Source organism: Parasteatoda tepidariorum, chromosome X2 (genome assembly GCF_043381705.1).
Source record: "Parasteatoda tepidariorum isolate YZ-2023 chromosome X2, CAS_Ptep_4.0, whole genome shotgun sequence".
Classification (NCBI taxonomy): domain Eukaryota; kingdom Metazoa; phylum Arthropoda; class Arachnida; order Araneae; family Theridiidae; genus Parasteatoda; species Parasteatoda tepidariorum.
Genome location: NC_092215.1, coordinates 57,095,645 through 57,116,636, shown reverse-complemented (window position 1 = coordinate 57,116,636; position 20,992 = coordinate 57,095,645). Strand labels below are relative to the sequence as shown.

General features: G+C 33.1%; 1 protein-coding gene and 1 long non-coding RNA gene across 2 annotated transcripts in view; one reads left to right on the top strand and one right to left on the bottom strand.

The window, feature by feature from the left end:
• LOC122269199 (uncharacterized) overlaps nucleotides 1–15,305 on the bottom strand; it is a 66,177-nt gene extending 50,872 nt beyond the window's left edge. The window contains exon 1 of the long non-coding RNA XR_011638375.1: nucleotides 15,144–15,305. This is a non-coding gene — a long non-coding RNA (uncharacterized lncRNA). The remainder of the gene's footprint in view (nucleotides 1–15,143) is intronic.
• Nucleotides 1–20,992, top strand: part of LOC107453372 (ecdysone-induced protein 74EF) — a 386,074-nt gene that overhangs the window by 176,447 nt on the left and 188,635 nt on the right. The window lies entirely within an intron of this gene.

The window sequence follows — 20,992 nt, the reverse complement described above, 5'->3', positions numbered from 1 at the left end:
TAGTCATATGTGAGTTACTGGAACAAATATGACATTCGCGTGTGTGGGGAAAATATTTGTTTTCTCTAGTAAATTGGGGATTTTCTCAAAGGTGGTGGTACATGCTTTTCATTCGAATTGCTATTGTTGTTATAAGCCCTTAATTCGGTTCTCTTTTCAGTTATAATTTTTCCTTGAGATGTAAAATATGGGTCTTTTGCTAACACAAGTGGTTTAAACCATTTTTCGGCCTGCCTAACGTTAATATGTGAGGTTGTATCTCGATCTAGTGTCTGACACTATCAATTGCTTTAAAGTTTCAAAATCCTCACAAATTTAAATAGCAATTGAAACTCGTAGTTAAGCGCGAAGCAAATTGTATATGTGTTTTCTACTGATGCCCTTATAAAATTCTCTAATACTGTCTGCGCGGTGAGTTCTCTCAAAACAATTGATTTAATCACCTCATAATTGTTTAGATCTGTTATATAAGTTAAAATACTTAATATCTCTGCTTTATATTTCTCGGATATATTTTTTGTATTAAAGGCTCTTTCCAAGGAAGCAAAAAAAGCCCTTCCGACTTACTCGGCACTCGAATTGTTAATGTTCTAACGCTTTTTATTAAATTTGCTAAATTATTGCAATCCGTTTCACTGGTCACTGTAGTCTTAGACATGTCAACTAGGTTACCTCTAATATTCGCAATTTCTAACTGCTTTTCTAATTGAGCTTATTTTAACTTTTCTAACTCTATTTCCTGTTCTGATTCTCGTTTTGCTTTTTCTAACCTTTTCCTTTTTTCTTCCAAAACATTCTCAATTTGATCACGCAAAAACTCAACATCAGTTTTAAATTCATCTCTAGATTCAATTAAGAGCTTTAAATCCACTATTTTAGCATTTTCTGGAATTATTAAACCCAATTCTTCTGCAATCGTAATTAACTCATCCTTTTTAAAGTTCAACTTAAGTGCCATTTTTATATTTAGCTATTGAAAGAACTACACTTCAAAATCAGTAACTCTATCAACTACTCGCCACACTTTCATCGAAAGCAATTCTCTTAGCTAAACACTAATTAACAAAGTAAACTAATTCCACTAAAGCAATACACATAATAAAGCAAAAGCATCTAAGTTCACAAATTACAATTAATCGAAGATTCCACTTACCCCTATAACTTAAATCATACTCAATTAAGTTATTATTCATAAGGGGAACGAAATTGCTCTTTCGCTGTATCGGGATTATTGTCCAACGAAACTATAACTCGAAACACAGAATTAACTATCCATAACTTTGCATAAATCATCTCTAGGTCTACTGACCATGTTTTGGCCCTCGATACCTCTATATTTTAAATACTTCACAAATTTTTTCACCACAAATGGATTGTTTGTTTTTTTTCAGAAATCACAATTACTCTCCGCTTTAAGAAAATCACCTAAAATCAATACTTCTCATAATTCAACTCTTAAAATGTTTTTCATATGATAAATCTCATACCTTAATTTATGCTCTAATTCTCGTATGAGAGCTTGCTGTGATATCTCACTATCTAAACAATAATTAGATTCATACCAAAAGAACGTCTTTACTTTTCAGACGCTTCGTACGGACTCCTCTATCTTTATTTACAACATCTACCTTGATGACAGCGCCATCACAACATGGAGGCATGACACTGACCCTTAGTGTTTGTTTAGCTAACGTTTCAAATAGTTTATCTGACACAATATGTTACTTTAATGTTTCAAAATCATTAACTCAATTTTAAGTAGTAAACGAAACCAGTTTTAAGTAGTATGCTGAGGGGGTCGAATGGACTGTAATACTAATAATTAAGAACAAACGATAACTATTTAAAAATTTATTAATGAAACGATGAATAACGCCATTTGAAGACGTCCGACTATATCAGAACAAAAAAACAACTAGAGCTCTTCTTTTCGCCAAATTAAAAAGATAAACGAAGCCAAAGCCGAGAGAGGAGCCAACATATTAAATAAAACTTGTAGTTAAATGCGATGCAACTTATACTAGCGTTTTTTTTTTAATTACGCATAATTATTTTTTTTTTAAATTCCGTAATACTATTTGCGTTCTTCGTTCGAATTCTAAGATAATTGATTTACTTTCCTCAAAATTCTTTAAATCCTTCTCGACAATAACAATTAAAATATTAGACGTCCTTTACCCTATTAAATTAAATAATATTTCTGCTTTGAACTATACTGATACCTTTTAGCTCAAAATGCTCGCTCTTAAGTAAAAAAAGAAACCCCATTCTACCGATTTACTATGCAATTTTATCATGGAATGGTTCGTGAATTTGTGGGGCCCTGGGCTGAAACTACTTAGGGGCTCTAATAGCCATTTTGTCAAAAAACTGTTTTCTATAGTGATGTAGATAAGTATATAGAAAAAAATAGGACAATAAAATAATTTTATATATTTTTTATTTATTTATTTTTATTTGTGTATACAAGCAGCAACTGTACAACATTATTGCAAAAGAAATTGATAGGTTATGTGTAGTTATGTTATATAAATTCTAAAGCAACCTTTCTGCATTTTTGTGCTGCAAATTCCATTATTTGCTCATCACATTGTAAGTCCTTTGTTAAATCACAATTTATGGAAAGAACTGATAAATGATTTAGTCGATGGTTCGACATTGTTGTCCTATATTTGTTTTCTATATATGACATCCTGGAGAAAGAGCGCTCAGCTTCACAGCTAGTGATTGGCAAAGTTAAAAAAATCTTTAAGATAGTATAGCAATTTGGGAAAACATCAACAAGTTTCTTTTCATAAATTAGCATAAAAATTTCACTGCAAGAGGTGTAAGACTCTGGCTTAGACTGAAGTAAATAAGATTTTAACTGAATGCACTCATTCACTAAATGCTCGTCTACGTCATCTGGATAATAATCAACAATATTACGTACACTTTCCAGATCTATGTTTTCCATATTTTTGTCTTGCAAATCCATTAAAAATTTGAATTTCTTGCTATACATCTCATAGACTTGGCTCCTTTTATTTAAATCCATAATCAGCTTATCCAACACAACGTTTAGAGTGTCTCTTTTAAATTTTTCTGCGCCGTATACTGAGAATTTAGCTGTAGACTTATCCGAAAATTTTGGAGTAATGCGTCTCTTGTTTATGTCATTGTTGTCAATTCCCACACTAGTACTTAATTTTTTAGCTTTCTCTTCGTATTCCTTTAGCTTCTGATCTGATTGGTGCCTTATGTTGTTCACGAAATCTTTTAATGACACAATTAACTTGTCGCCTTCACAAATATCACAATTATATCAAATATCTACATATATATATCCAGGGCTCTGTATTTTTCTATTAACTAAATTAAATCTCCCCAAAATTTCTTCCCAAAAAAATAATCAAAATTGCAGTATCGAGTTTCGCCATTTTATTGAATAAATTTCGTGCCTCTTTCCGGAAATCAACTTTCTCATCCTCATTTTCGCTGAAACTTTCGAAAATTTTCATAATGTCATCATAATTATTTTTCAAAGCTTTGACAGCATCATAGTGACAAGACCATCTGGTCTGGCTTAAACTTTTTAACGTAAATTTGAGTTTTGTTTCACGATTTAACAGTTCCCACCTATGGGTCGAAGTAGAAAAGAAAACGTATATTTTTTGCAATACTCCAAAAAAGTTCACAATTTCGGTTGCAACCTTAACAGATTCTTCACCAACTAGTTTAAAGGAATGCGCAGCACATGGCACATAATCCGCGGATTTATTTTGTTGTTTTAGTAGTGCTTGTACACCATTGTAGTGACCCGCCATATTAGCAACGTTGTCATGAGATTGTCCCCTACAATTATCCAGTACTAGTACATTTGTTTCTAAAAAGTCTTGTAGAATATTAAATAAATGTAAGCCAGTATGACTACTAATTTTAATGAAGGATACACATCTTTCATAAATTTCCCCCCGAAAACAGTATCAGAATACGATTTGATCATTGTGAGATAGATCTGGAATAGAATCCGTCACAATTGAATAATACTTTGCGTCGTCGTTATTTATTTGAGTTATAATTTGTTTAATTATCTGTCAGCCCGTAATCTCAATTATTTCCTCATATACTGTTTTTGATAAGTACGATATTACGATCTTTGTTGCAACTCTCGTTGTTCAATGTGTTCACGAATGAATGGATCGAACTCTGCCAATAGCTCTAGAGCACCTATAAAATTACCACTATGTGGAGAACCAAATACTTCCTCGAAACCTCTAAATGCTAAGCCCCTTATACCTAAATATTTGACCACTGCAATAACCCGTTTTAGGACATTGTGACTTAATATTCTGTTTCCTTTCTTAATTTCTTCTGAAGCTGCGTGTCTAAAACAGATCTATTTTCTTTTCGTGTCAACCACACTAACATTGATTTCTTATGTTCATTAGAATTTTCATGATTTTCTAAACAAGTTCCTATGTGTTTCCAATCAGAAAATCCGGTTGTGTATTGAGAAGTGATTTTAGAAAAAGTTTGCAAGTCAAACAAAAAACAGTACCAGCCCTGGTTGAATAACATAACCAAGATATTTCCAGTGATTGACCATTTTTCATATTCTTAATGAAATACCTATTTGAAAATATTCTGTTTTGTTCTTTGTGTTTTTTTATTGAAGCTGAATATATATTTTTCGGATCTTTATTTTGAAAATCAGTCATTTCATGTGAGAGGATGGTCTGTTCTTCAAATAGACTTCGGATAAGACCTCTTCCTTTTCACTTGTTAATAAATTTGTAGCTATTTCATTCTCGATTTTATGTTCTAATTTGAAAAAAGTTTCAATTTTTGCACATTTCTTTCTTTCTTTTTCTCGATCTAGCTGTAATTTCCGTTTCTCAGCTCCACTTTTATATTTTCTTCCAATATATTGTAAAATAAGACTTTGATATTTTTTCTGAAAATAAACAATCAGCTTGATAATTTTCTGGTAATAAACAGGGAGCGAAATAATCGATGTAATATTGTTCTTCGCTTCACATTTTAATATTTTGTAATGAGTTGAGCAATTCACAAATTATCATTAAAAATCGATTAAAAAGTTCATTTAGTGTTGAAAAAATACATTAAAAACAAAAAAATACATGATTTATAATTCTTTTTACTTACCAACTAAGAGCAGGAAATCTTTTTTTATACTGATTATGTACTTTCAATTATAAGTAAAATGAGAGAAAGGTACGGTCTTTACAACTTTTAAGTTATCATTTATTAGTAAACTAAACAAGTTTGTCACTTTGACGACGAGAACAGAAGTGCGGAGAAAAAACAAAATTAAGGCGGGCGTTAAGCGGCGTGGCGGGAAGTGCCCCGTACTAGATGCGAAAAAATACACTGATCAAAAACAAGCAACGGAGAATTCCCCGTTCCGTTCGATAGACGCGCACATGTATGGGGTGATTGATCTCAGGATTGCCAACTTATAATAGTTTTTTTTTAACATTAGATATTTTTTTGAATTCAAAATATCACCTATTGTTTTCAGTGGGGACTGGGGCCCTTTGTAACCACGGGGCCCTGGGCTGCAGCCCAAAATGCCCTTAAGTAGATCCGCCCCTGAATTTTATTGTTAATTAATCTAACGCTTCTTATTAAACTGTCAATCGTGATCTGTTGCGCCAACTATAAATGCCAAGGCGCCAAATGGTTATATTAAATTTGCGTGCTGGCTGCAAATAGGTCCCCTTATGTGATTTTTTTGGGATTATTCTGAATGATTCTTACGCGAAATAATGAATCAGAATGAACTGATAACGATACGGAAAGCTTCCCGTCAATTCGTCATTTTCGGCTTCGTGATCAAAAGAAGTCTCGGTATTATTTTCCCTATTATTCACTTTTAAATTAGCTAATACTAATTGTGCTTCAGTTTGACTATACTGATCAGGTTTTTGAGCTTTCCTCTCAGCCAAAATACTATATCTTTCACGAATTAATTATCTTTTTTAGACATCTCACTCTTCTTAATCAAAAGCTTTAACTCTATATTTCCGTTTCTAATGAATCGATCTCCCCACCTACAACTATTAATTCCTCTTTTTTTTTTCTTTGATTTCGCTATTCCCGACAATTTCAAAAACGAAAATACACCGCTTATTTTATCTAACAATATATTAACACATACACAATTAGACTGACTAAAACCAAAAGCAACCTCTACTCAAGAAATTAATACTTAAAGTAATTAGTACTCAAAGTTTCAATGCTAAAAAGGGCTTTGTGTTAGGACCAAAAGGAAAACTCGCATTATTATTAATTCTTTATAGCACAAATTAGTTACACTCCAAGAGATTGCATAGTTCTCGAGCTAGTTTAAGGACCAATCTTTTAGCCCATCGATAGCTTTACTCGTTTACTCATGCAATTAATTGTTCACAACGCCAACTACAATCACCAAAGCGCCGAATAGATTTTAAACTTGTAAGTTTTATTTAAAAAACAATTTAAAGTTTGCCCTGAGGTGGCTACGAGTTATAACCTTTCAAGGTAATCCTCCTCTGTGTATTTTTTTTTTAAAGTTTCTCGCCGACCGCTGCCTAGAAGTTGCCATGAGATTATTCTGCCGCAGATCCACTATACGGAAATCTTAAAACTGCGAAAACATTAAAACTGGAAAAATACCAAAAACTGGGCCTCGATAGCTCAGAAAATAGAGCGTTCGCCTCATAATTAGGTGACCTAGGTTCGAATCACAAGCGGTGGCTAGTTGATACTAATTCTGCTCCCGGCTCACACCGACCACAGTGCTGACTTAAAATATCCTCAGTGACTGATGGATCATGAGTTAGAATCTCCTTACCATCTTGCTAACCGTGGGAGATTTCCGTGGTTTACCTCTCCATATAACGCAACAGCATGTTAGTTCTATCAAAAAATCTCCATGAAGGAAGTTTGTCCTCATGTTTAAAATAAGAGTCCCTTTGTTTTCTTTGTTGGATTTAAAATTACAAATCTACCGAGTTGAACACTGAACTCAGAATTGGGTCTGCTGTTCAAGGTTGGGTCTGCTGTATTAAGAGGACTCTATAAACGTAGGAAACAGAGTTTCTGTTTATCATACAGCAGTATACACTGCGGCCAGTTGAAAGTATAATGACGAACTTCCTCACTACACTCTAGTTATAAAAACTAGATGACATTGGCGCAGAACAAAGCGAAACATTGGAATATCTGTACCCATTATATGAGTTTGCAACTGAAAATACTTGACTTAAAATTAAATTTTAAAAAAATACGAAGTGCGCAAAACTTTTCTGAAAATATTTGTTTCTTTTAAAATGTACGCGTGAGTAAATTTTGAATGATTTATTAAATTACCAACAAAATTGAATATAAGGAGCAATGAATTAAAGAAACAGAATTTTTTTTAAAAATTTAAAAAGAATAAAATTAAATTCATTAAAACTAATTTTATTTTCTTAATAATAAGAAAGAAATGAAAAAGGGAGGGAGAATTAAAAATTTTGTTCTTTGCAAAACATTTCATTTATAAATTCAGTCACAAACAGTTTTGAGAAGAAAGCTCACGCCCCGCAGTGGATTGATCGTAAAAACTCGGTTGCCAGTAGAACACCGAAGTCAAGCATCACTGGCTGGGGTCAGTAAGCGGGAGGGTAACCACTTTGATCAGCCGCCTACGTGGGGAACGAAGGTGTACGGTATTGGTCCTCGTTAAACTGTTCGACCGTAAAGTGCTCACTTCGCTATCAGGTCGTGTTGCTACCAAAGCGGAGGAGCCTTTCAGAGGATCAAAATTGCGATGGCATGTCTTCGGATCATCCTCAGGGATATTTCCTAGACCGTCGCCAATAACCCATTGTGCAGCTCTAGTGCGATGTAAATAAAGTACCTTTAGTTTGAGTTTAATTTATGCATGTAGTAAAATGAGATGGGAGTGTGTACTTGTTACCCTCCAGATTTGACAGCAAACTGTAGCAATAACAACTTTGAGGAAAAGATGCATGTTATCATCTCAGAATGCAAAACAGTGAGAAAAGTTCAATTAGTTTCTTATCCAAAGAATTTGTGATGTTTTTGCACATTATTCAATATGAGCTGCTTAAAAGCATTTTTTTTAATCATGAGGTGTAGTGTACAGAGCGCAAAACATCCTGAACACCAAATGCTAGGATTAAATCTTAATGGTTTGTTGGACAATTCTATCAGGGCTTCCTTTGAAGAGACTCGTGCCACTATTTGATTTCAGTCAGTGATATCACGGCTGCTCAACTTCTCGCTTTAAAAATAATTTGTTTCACATGTAACTCTCAATTTAAAAAAAAAAATTGTTTCAATACATTCATTGTTTTCCATAATTTTTTTATTTTGAGGTGATTTTCTTCTCTCCTGATTGCAAAATTTTAACAGTAGTAGTCAAATATAAGCTTTCGTGACCAACAAGAGTTATTATAAAACATAAAATGTGAAAACGTAATTTTCCATGTTTTACTTCAGAAAATAGAACATCATAAGTAATGTTTTTCGTTTAGAAGTTTAAGAACTTTTAACAAGTTTAAACAGAAACTTTAAACGTAATGATACAACTATTGATATGACTTTAGTATGTATCATGTTAATTACAGTTAAAATCTATTACACATATTAAAGTCAATTTAAGATTTTAATGATTAAAATTCTCTTGATTACAAATTGATTCCATTACACTAAGTAACCCAATAAGGGGGGGAGAAGCTAAGATTATTCACCAGGGCGTCATGTCTTTTCGATTCAACCTTCGTACCACATGACAACGCTTCAACTGACTCCTAAATGGATGCAACCCCTACAGTAAGAAGGAACTTCGCCAAACTCACCCTTTGGCTCACTTTATCGATGTTTTTGGCGCACTTACTATTTTGGGACTCCTTGCTCTGCATCATCCCTCCCCCGCCACAGACGAGGGATTACCGAGAAATTCATTGACGCACCTGGTGAGGAACCTAGTTCTCTAAAAGTGAAAAATTTTAATTAGTGTCCAAGGTAAAGTCCATGAGTTCAAGAAGTTACAATCCTTGAAAACATCTTCTGGCACTGGAAACAATGTCGAGTTGGATCTCGCAGGCTAATGTCCAAGCTTTTGCTTCGTCTCTCGTAGTCAGATGTAGGCTGCTGAATACTTTCGGAGGAAGTGGTGAAGCATGTATACTGTGTGGAACAGGTATTTGAGATGCAGCTGTTTTTAGCAGCGAAGGTGATGGTGGTGGAATCTTTCTAAATAATAAAACTGTAGGAGCATGGAAAATCCGGATAAAGGATAGGTGGAGGGACCATGTGAGTGGGAACAGGCATTGTAGCACCAACAGTACGTAGAGCCTCAGCAAACAGTTCATGAGGAAGATCAGCAAACACTCGATGAGACGATCAGCAAACAGTCGATGAGGACGTTCAGGAAACATTTTATGAGGACAATCAACAACAGTTAATGAAGACTATTAGCAAACAGTTCATGAAGATGATCAACAAACATTCGATGCGGACGGTCAACAAACCTCCTGTTGCAGTAGCTTTGAAGACAAGACTTCACCTCAATTGTGCTAGCAGGCAGTCCTAATTGTCGCTCTATTTCTTTTCCGACATCACTAATCTTTAAATACAAATTTAAGTAACACCAATAGCTTTGTATGTAAAAAATATCAGTTAGTTCAATTTGACCAATAAATGGCCAGGGACCAAAGGCCCTCGGTGAGCATTCTAGTTTTCCCACATAATTTAAATAATTATATATAACTTTATTATTTGAACTAATTTGAAATGAATTCAAACACTTCATCAGGGTGTTAGAACCAATTTACAAATTAACCTTAAGTCAGAAATAAATTGTTTCATTACAACTTTTCCAGGTGATCAGACTGAAAAAATTAAAATAAACTCAACCTATCTCTTAAAAAAAAATATTTTTTCATGTTAGTAATAAATTTATTTTAATGGACTAAAAAAAAGAGTATTTTACAAGCATTTATGAACATTAAAATATTTTATTTAGAATTTATTTATCATTTGTATTTAATTGTTACTGTGACGTAAATTATATTTACTAACCAGTTCATTTGTCTCTTTGAAATTTGCCTGCAGGTCTGCAATGTTTTCAGGAGTAAGATGCAAATAATTGTATCTTCGAATATACGGTGTCAATCTGTTTACGTGACAGTTAAAAACTTTTCGATTATTTTCGACACTTCTGACTCGATAATTCACTTTAGAAAAACGCTCTATTATGCGATATGGCCCTTCAAATTTTGATAGTAATTTATTCGACAAACCTGACTTTTTTTAAATTTGGAGCTCTTGCAAAACAGAGGGAACCTATTGGATAATTAAATTTTTCAATATTTTTCCCCACTTCACTTCTCCCAATATTTTTCTCTTCTTGAGTTTTTAAATTTTCTAAAACTTTTGAAAAAATTTCGTCTAGGGACCGAATTAATTTAGTTAAATATTCTGATTGGGATTGAAATTTTTCACCCTCACCTAAACTGAAGGGCAATCTCATGTCTCTAAGGTGTTCTATAAGAAATGGAGAAGCTTGTGTGATTTCGTTAATTGCCAACATAGTTTGTAAAATTTGCTTGTCCCATTCGCTATCTTCATTGCAAATTGTTGCCAAAATATTTGCAATTGATTGGTTTGGTTTTTCTATTCTACCGTTAGCCCAAGGTGCATACTTTGAAGTATGAATTTTTTCAATACCTTGGATCTTACAAAACTCTGTAAATTCATTTCCTGAAAAATATTTGGCGTTGTCAGTTACTATAATTTTAGGACAACCCCTGTGAACTATATAATTATCAAAAAATGCTCTTGAAATGGCTTCGGTTTATGTCCGGTAAAGCTGCTAAATCTATGTATTTAGAAAATGCATCAATCATTGAGAAAACATATTTGTTCCCCCATGTGGTAACTTTCAATGGTCCAAAAATATCAGCGTGGCAACGCTGTGAGGGATATGTACTTTGTTCGACCATCTGTGTCGGGGCTGATTGCATTTTAAAAACACTACGTCTGGATAAACAAGGAATACAGGAATTTACAAAATTTTTCGTATCTTTATACATTTTATCCCAAAAAAAATATCAGTTAATCTATTTTAGGTTTTAAAAAAATCTGAGATGACCTCCTATCTCTGAATGGACTGATTCTAATACTTTAGGTTTTAAAGAAGTTGGGCGGGTTTAACTACTTTTCTTGGAGATTTACTGTTCCGTTTGGACAAATGAAACGCTCCATTTTCATCTAACAAATAATTTGGATATTCAGAATTGTTATTTTCTTTTAGTTTATCAATAATTTTCTTCAATTTAGGATCTTGACTTCGTAAATTAACTAGTTCTGATTTTTCTGGAAAAACAATTGTCAAGTTATTAACATATCGTGATAAATGGTCAGCGACCACATTGAGTTTGCCTTTGATATAAATTATTTTGTAATTAAATTCCTCCAGAGCTAGTTTCCTCCTCAAAACTTTAGACAAGGGATTCTTATTGGATAAAAAATCTTCGAGAGGTTTGTGATCAGTGTAAACATTAAATTTTCTACCTATTAAGAATGTTCTAAAAAATATTAATGATGAATAGATTGCGAAAAATTCTAATACCGTAGCACTATATTTAGCTTGAGATTGGATTTAATTTCTTTGAGTAAAAATAAAGAGATTTAACCATCATTTGGATATTTTTGTTTGAGAACTGCACCGATCCCTAAAGAACTGGCATCTGTTGTTAATTGTAATTCGGCTTCCGGGTCAGGTAGGGCTAAAACAGGTGGGTTCAAAATTGCATTTTTTACATCGTCGAAAGCGTTTTGTGTTTCATCATTCCAAACAAAGAGTACATCTTTACAGAGTAAGTTAGTGAGAGGTAAAGCACGTTTTGAAAAATTCCTTATATGTCGACGATAAAATACAGTTAACCCCAAGAACGATTTAATCTGATTTTGATCTTTAGGAACTTGAAATTCACTTATTTTAACTGTTTTATCGCGATCTATCGACAACCCTTGAGGTGTTAAGACAAACCCTAAAAATTTACACATTTTTGTAAGAAATTGACATTTACGCAAATGATAAGGTATTTTGTAGGAAGGACATTTAATTGGACTGTTATGAAGTGATTGAATTTCGCGAGTATCAGTAATAGCTTCCGATAATTCTATTGTTGATCTAGCAAACGCATTTTCATGCTTTAACAAGATTTGTGCAACTCTGTGTTTTGTTTCGGAATCCAAATGTTTTAATTTAAAATCATGTTCGTTAATTGGTGGGGGTAATTCTCCGGATACGGGTAATTCTTCTGGCAAATCATCAAAATTATTAATTGAACCTATAATTGTATGCTTGTTTAACATAATAGCTTTATCTGTTTTATTATTTAAAACGACACGAGTTTTATTATCAATTACATCTAATAAATCATTGGTATCTTTAAAACAAACACCTTTTCTTCTTAATTTTTTGCTTTTATCGACTGTTATTTTAGAACAATTTTCATGCAGTATTGTTAAGTCAACGTAAACAACTGACGAAATTCCAGGTGGAATTAACAATTTTTGATTTAATCTTAATTTTATATGTTTACTGTTTTCATGAGTTATATTTGAAACATAATTTAATGGAATTCCTTCTTCCATGATTTTAATACTGTTATCTTTAATATTAATGCTTGCATCTCTGGTTTTTAAAAAATCTATCCCTAAAATTGCCTCATAATTTTTTGAAAAATCTTCATCTGTAACGTAAAAATTTTGTGCAAACGATGTATCTCCTATTTCAAGGATAAGTTTAAAGTGTCCTTTTATTTCTACCTTGCTACCATTTACTGCTTTTATTTTTATATCGGATTTTAATTCTGAAACTTGACCATTTTTATTTATTTTATCGAAAATTATTGGACTCAATAATGAAATTGTTGGTCCGCTATCTATTAAACAATTAAATTTACATTGATTTGATACTACGCTAATAACGGGTAATTTATATTGGTCTGAATCATAAGAATTTCCGGGAGATACAGCAGACCCTGATTTTAATACCCCCCTCTGGAATTTAATTCGCGATAATTTTGAGTATTAACATTTCTCCTTTTATCAGCATTATTTACAAAATTTCTTGTGTTAGCATAATTTGTTCTCCTAAATCCAACCCTTTTTCGCGATTTTGATCTGTTTCGCCTTTGATCTCTCTCTTTTTTATAACACTTTGCCTGAATGTGACCCTGAATCCCGCAGTANCCGATCCGGGGGGGGGGGTATCTTCTGCAATATGATTGTTTAACTCGGCCTCATTTGTTTTCCCCTGATTTTTCAATGTACCTATCTCGACGGATAATTTAGAAATTTGAGCCGTCAACTCGCCCATTAACTTTTCCTGAAATTTGTTAGTGATCGATACCTCCCTGTTTCTGGACGCATTCTCAAAAATTTTAAAATTATCTTCTTTCCTAATCGCACACTGAACGGCGTTTTCAAATGTTTGAGGGTTGTTTTCTAAAACCTGCCTCTGCAATTCTGGCTTAATGCCAGCACAAAATCTTGCCAATAATATGCCATTATTTGCTTCTCTAACGGCCGGATTCGCGCCATTTACCTGAGTGGACAGAATATTCTCCCCAATGGACGAAGGCGATTGCTAAAATCGAAAATGCTTTCCGAATCGTACTGAGTGCAAATCGCGAGTTCCTGCAAATATGTTGTTAATGGAACTTTTTTCCCAAAATGTGACTTAAGTAGAATAACATTATATTCATTAACTGTTGAATAACTTTCAATAAACTTCTCCGCCTCCTAACATACTTTAAGTTTTAATACCGTTTGTCGTTATCATTCCAATTATTGATGCGTCCTACTTTATCTATTTTTTTAATAAAACTATGAATTGAATCTTCCTTTCCTTTAAATTTTGGGATTAACTCTATTAAATGCATTGAAATGTTTCGTAATCCTTGTTCCGCATCCACGTCGTACTGCTCCTGTTGCCGTCTACCTGCTCTATTTCTGTTCATGATTATACAAAATTAAAAAAATTATATTTAATAAATATTTCCCTAACGTTTACAAAATACATAAAATAATTCTATTATACATAATTTGACCAGCAAGCATTTGAAACAAGAAAATGAAATCGCGCACATAAAATTTTCTGCACGTGCTTAATTCAATATAAGTTTTTTAAATAAATTAATTTAAAAAAATTTTAAAATGTCTCTAAAACAATTAATAAATAAATGAATTTTAAAAAACATTTCGTGCATGAAACTTAAAATTTAAGCTGGATGAATTAAGATTAGAAAAATAATGCGTTATGCCCTAACCAGCGTGGTAAGGTGTCTCGGCACCATTGATACAACTATTGGGTTCTAGGAAAAAAAGGTACTGAAAAAAAGGTACGGAAAAAAAGGTCCCCGTAAAAAAGGTACCTGTGTAGGGAAAATTCTGTAGGGGAAAATATTTGAAATGAGAAGATTAGATTGAAGCGCTTTTTGCTGTTCCGTGCACGNTTGGCTACTTTAAGCCTCACATTAGCAACATCTTCACAAAATATAATTTAAAATAGAAAATAACACATTTTACACTTAAAAAAATTACAAAAAAAAAAAGTAAAACATTATTGAAAAATTTAAATAGTATCTTCCCGCTTTAAAAAATAATCAAAGAAGAATAAATAAATGAAATAAAATTTAAAAAAAAAAAAGCGTAATACAACCAGCCCCTTACCCTTCTCCTTACCTCAATGATCTAATCTGAATTATTACAGATAAAAAGAATATTCATTGAAACAGCGAGAAGCATTCATGCTGCCCAGAAAGCGAGAGGGGAAATATCCCTACAGATTTTCCCTATGGAGGTACCTTTTTTACCGGGACCTTTTTTTCCAGGGACCCTTTTTTCCGTACCTTTTTTTCCAGGGATCTTTTTTACCGGGACCTTTTTTTCCGGGACCTTTTTTTCCGTCTACCCAACTATTGATATGACTTTAGTATGAATAATGTTAATTAGAGTTAAAATCTATTACACAAAGTTAATTTAAGATTTTAATGATTAAAATTCTCTTGATTACAAATTGATTCCATTACACTTAGTAACACAATAAGGGGGGAGAAGCTAAGATTACTCACCAGGGCTTCACGTCTTTTCGATTCAACCTTCGTACCACAAGGCAACGCTTCAACTGACTCCTAAATGGATGCAACCCCTACAGTAAGAGGGAACTTCGCCGCACTCACCCTTTGGCTCACTTTATCGATGTTTTGGCGCACTGACTATTTTGGGACTCCTTGCTCTGCATCAGTAACTTTAAACGGAAAATAAAATCCTAAACTTCAAAAATAAAAGTTCTTAATGATTGAAAATTCCTCCAATTTCAAAATTAATATATTTTTTTAATGAAATTATTCAAAATATTCACGTTTCTTAATTATATAGCCTTTAATTTGAATATTTATGTGTAATATTTCTCTTATTATGTGCTCAAAGATTATTTTTTTTAATTGACAATTAAGGTTTTTGTTTCTTAGGAATAATGTATAAATATACGAGAATATATTAAAATTAGATATCTCAATTAATAAACTATTGTTATCAAATAATATGTTACTATAAAAGTGTTCTTATATGCTTTCTTTTATTTAACGGCAAAAGTAAAAAACTAAAATTAGAAAACGAGAATGAAACAATGACGACAAACATTGGAAATTTTTTTAACTTTAAAATTTTACTTTTAATACTATACAAAAATGTATGAATACTTTATTTTTGAACAGCAGTGAAAAGTTCAATACATCAGTTATTATCACAAAAAGTATCGAACATTCAACTCATTAATTACAGAAAGTATAAACAGCGAAGTTTTCATATTCTTTAGTTGTGATTTTCGAGATATGTGTGCGGCGTGACGTCATGAGGTGGGGAATCATAGCTTCAGCTTTGAGTAAGGAATAAACCAGCCCTCTTTAGCCCTGTAATTTTATGCTATACTATGCTAATTAAATAGAGCAGAATATATTTTAAATTTCGATATCGTAAGCAAAAACGTGCTTTCTCTGAATAAACATACTTTTTTTTCGACGAATTTGGATTCTTGACATGAGAGATAGCCACAATCTGGAAAATATGGTAGCAGCTGTTTCATTAGGCAAGCAACCAAAATTTTGTGCTTTTACTTTTTGCGCATTCGGAACATCTCGAGAACTTTTTAAGCGAATCAAAAACTTTGTGCACGCAGTTATAAAATTCATTTATTCAAAGGAAATTCTATGCTTGCCTCACAAATTGGAAGCGAATAAATTCAAATATCGAAACTTGCGAGTCGAAACTGGAATGTGCTTTTAATAAACATCTTTCTCACTCTTTCCTCTTGCAATCAAACGGGTTTTAAATCGTTTTTCTGAATGGTGGTTTTTTTTAGATTTCGATAGCGTTTTTTTTTACTCCGTATTAGATATTAATTTAAGGACTAGGTTGTAATTGACGCTTTCGTAGTAAGGGACAGGGATTCACTCTTCATGTCCACTCAGCTTCAGATCGATTGGTACCAGCTTGTCTGGAAGGCTGCCTGTGTGAAATGCTGACCACATTTCAATAATCATGTTGTTGATCACAAAATGGTGGAACTTTAACCTACGTCACACATTGGTCCAAAGAGGACCGAAATGATTTATGCTTGCTTTTACATATTAATTTGTGATTTTTCCTTTTTATTTCTAGTTGAAATCTAAGAGCGCTTAAAAAGCATTCATTTCGAAAAAAACTGTATATGTTATATGAATAACCAGAATCTGTTAGTAAAAATGCACTCACTTTCAGCCAATATCCGTGAATTCGCGTTTTCACTAGTCATTTCACTTTCTTACGACAGAAGTTAAACAAGACAAAACGTTAACATTTTATGTTAATCATGCACTGCAATTTTCATTGAAGTAATGGCACGTAAAATTGATTTCGAGAAGTATAATAAAAAAACTGACGAATATATCAGCAAATCAATCAATGAGTATTCGAATGAATCAGCATACCTATAAATTAACAAATCTATGAAAAAGCAAATGAACGAATCATTAAATGAGTGAATCAGAATTTCAAGGAATTAATGAAAAAATCAATAGCCATGCAAATTAGTGAATGAGCGTATCAAGGAATCAGCAAATCATTAAATTAATAGGTCAAAAGCAAGCCAACTAATCAGCAGAATGAAGGAATCAGAATATCAATGAATTGGGGTTGAGTTGTGTTTCGTCAAGTGATGCATGACCTTCTGAACGGGCTTAATTAGTTTATCTAGTGCTGCCATATACCGTGAGAGATAGCAAATACTAGACTTTTCTGTATAAAGCAGCTCTGTGATGTTGCATCTATGGGAATTTCGTATTCCAATAGTCCATGGTCAGCAATTGAGTAATGTTTGACACTGTAAACTCCTTTAGTGTTGAAGAAATGGGGGAAATATTATGGTGTCAATGCTGGAATATGGATCCCCGTTCAGAAGGTCATGATATTCATATATTAGCTCTCTCGGCTGGAATATGTACCCATCTGCTAAGAGCTAAGTAGCTTCATAAGGTGTTAACCACACACTTATTACTATATTTATTTAATTTTACAACTGTCGTTGAACAGCCGACCCAATTTCTTGGGTTTACGACTGTTAATGGTCAACTCTGTAGCCTTGTAATTTTGCATCCAATCCAGAAGACAAGGGAACTCCTGGGTCAAGTATGGGGAGAAATATGCCTTCGTGGAGGACTTTGTCATGGAACTAACCCGCATTTGCGTTACATGGAGAAGAAAACCACGAAAACCTTTCACGATTAGCCTGACGGCAAGGGGACTCTAACTCATTATCCGTCTACCACTGAGGATATTTTACGTCAACACTGTGATCGGTGCAAGCCGGATGAGGACCAGTCATAGCTGGGATTCGAATCCGGCTCACCTTATTGGAAGGCGAATGTTTCATCCCCTGATCCATCAGGGCTCTAAACTTATTACTATAAGATTATCAGACACTCGCTGATGGAAAATAAAAATATGAATTCTTAATCCCTATAACATAGCTGGTTGTGGTAACGTGGATAAACAGTAGATAACCGACACAGTTAGAATACCATCTTTCATACCGTTCTTTAATTGACTAATACATGCTTTTATGAACCGTTCTTCAATTGATTACTGCGTCAGTTTTATTAATGCATTTTTAAAGTCGCCTTAAATTCAAATTCAATACGAAGTATTACTATCAAATAGACTAAAATGTATGATATTTAGGGTAATTCATAACGACCACACTTGATGTATATTTTTAGAATCAAAAATGTAAACACATTAAATAACACAAGTTGATATTTAAATGAAACATGAATCAATACTAAGAAATTGGAAACACAAAACTCTTGTTTGAGTCAAAGAGAAGTTCAAAGAACACCTCCGAGTTTAATAAGGCAATGAAACTAGCTTTGACTTTTATAATCTCACTTTACATACTGTTGATTTGGCAAATTGTTTTCGTTTCTTTCTCGTTTCATTGACACTGTGCATTTTTAACTTCATTTTTAAAAATATACATCAAGGACTGTGATTACAAAATACTCTGTATAATATAAAGAACTTATATTTATGGCGTGAGATAATAAATTGGATTTAAAGACTCTAATTTTGAAACATCGAGAAATTACTGATTTAGAACTGCTTCCAAATGTAGGTAGGTGAAAATAACCATTGAAATCTGACTTCAATTTTAATAGGCAGTTTCATAACTCTTGTCTTAATTTACTGTGAATACGAGACTTAAATCAGAAAATAAGACAAGTCCAAGATTCTCTTTTCATAAGTATACATTCTAAAAGTATACATTAAGGGTGGTCGTTGCGAATTACCCTAAATATGTTTTTGTTTTTCTATCATAAGTTTTAGTCTATTAGAAAGAGATAGTATCACTTCTTATTGAACTTGAATTTACGATGGTTTTAAAAATGCATTAATAAAAGGATAAAAAGGTACGTCAGAGGGGTAAACAATCCCCCCCCCCTCATTTCCACATGATTCTCAACAAACCTATTAATAGTTTATCGATCTAATCATAATTAAGTGTAATTTAGCAATAATATCATAATGATATAATTTTATCAAACCTAATTATCCAAATAATAACAAAAAATGAGCGATTTTATCTGAAACATATAAACTGGAAATAAGAAATATACAAAGAGCACATAAACTACCACGTGACAGAGGGAGGATCGACACCAGTGTGACAAGCTGTTGAACTGGTCGATAAAAAAATAAGTTCTTGTTTAATACCTTTGAGAAGATATCGTCAATAAATCATCGGAGAGCTTTTCTGGACACATATGGAAATATTTAAGAAAATAGACACAATTCGAAATGCGTGTTTAAGAAAATGCTGATTTAAGAAAATGGACATAACTCAAAATGCGTATTGAAGAAAATAGACACAGCTCGAAATGCGTATTTAAGAAGATGAACACAACTCATAATGCGTATTTAAAAAAATGGGCATAGTATGAGAGTCATTCAAATGAAACCTCCCTTAGGAAAATTTGCCATAGAGAAGCCCATGGTAATCTATGGCAACCTATGGCTACCATAGAAATTTGTATGGCAAGATGTCATAGGCCAATGGTAACCATAGAGACATGTATGGCATTTATATGGCACGTCACCATTCTCCTATGGCAATCATAAAAATTTGTATGGCAGTATACCATAGGCCAATGGTAACCATAAGGATTTGTATGGCACGTCACCATTGGCCTATGTCAACCATAGAAATTCGTATGGCTGTATACCATAGGCCAATGGTAACCATAAAGATTTGTATGGCAGTATACCATAGGGAAAAGCTGATCTAGATCCCCACCAACGAAACAACATCTGCTATGGAGTCCTCAAAAATATCTTCTAAAAGAAAGATATATCCATTTTTTCACCCCGAAGTTAATTAAATTCAACATGCTATCCCACAAGGCATTCCTGTTGAGCAAGGCCGGATTAACCTATAGGCACACTAGGCACGTGCCTAGGGCCTACGAAATTCAGGGGCCTACGAAAATCTTGGGAGAAAAAAATTTGTTGACGAAAATAATTTAGCTTTAAAAACAACAAGTGTATTTTGCACAAAATTATGAAGATACAAATAAAAATATAATATTTTTCGGTAATAAATTATTTTGCAGAATCTTATGATCTAATATATTACTTTTTTGCGATTTTTGGATTCAACAAAATCTTGTATTATGCTGTCGAATTCCAAACAACGCAAAATGTCGTATTCAATATAGACATAAATGCGAGCGATGCCAAACGATCTTGATTCATTGTTGAACGCAAATAATTTTTTATCAATTTTAATCTGGAGAAAGATTTTTCTCCTTCTGCATTTGATCCAAGAATCGACAAATATATTCTTAATGCAATGTGATGAACGTTAGGAAAAGTATTCACAAGTTTATCTTTAATTGCCTAGGGCAGGGGTCCCCAACCCTATGCCCGCGGGCACCATGGCGCCCTTCGAACGGTTTAGATGCGCCCGCTACTTGTGCCCAACAATAAAATATTTCCGTTTTCAATTTTCCCATAAAATGTTATGTAATTTGTTTTGCTTTCTCAATATGGATGATAAACCTAACCAAAATAGAAATCGCCAGGAAAAGGATCTCCATTCCCACAGATATAAGCACAAAGCAAAATATAGCTGACCACTCGCGAATTGAATATATGAACTCTTATACTTTGTATGTTTTTCAAGCAATTTCGTAATAATTTATTTTACTCAAGGATATTAATACTAATTATATTCATATGTTAAATTAAATTTTTTGTGCATTACATGCAGTGTATATTATTTCCTATGTCTACCAACTATAAATTTATCTTGAAAAAATAAATGGTGCCCGCCACTCGACCGATATTCTGGTATTTGCTCTTAGGTACAAAAAGGTTGGGGACCCCT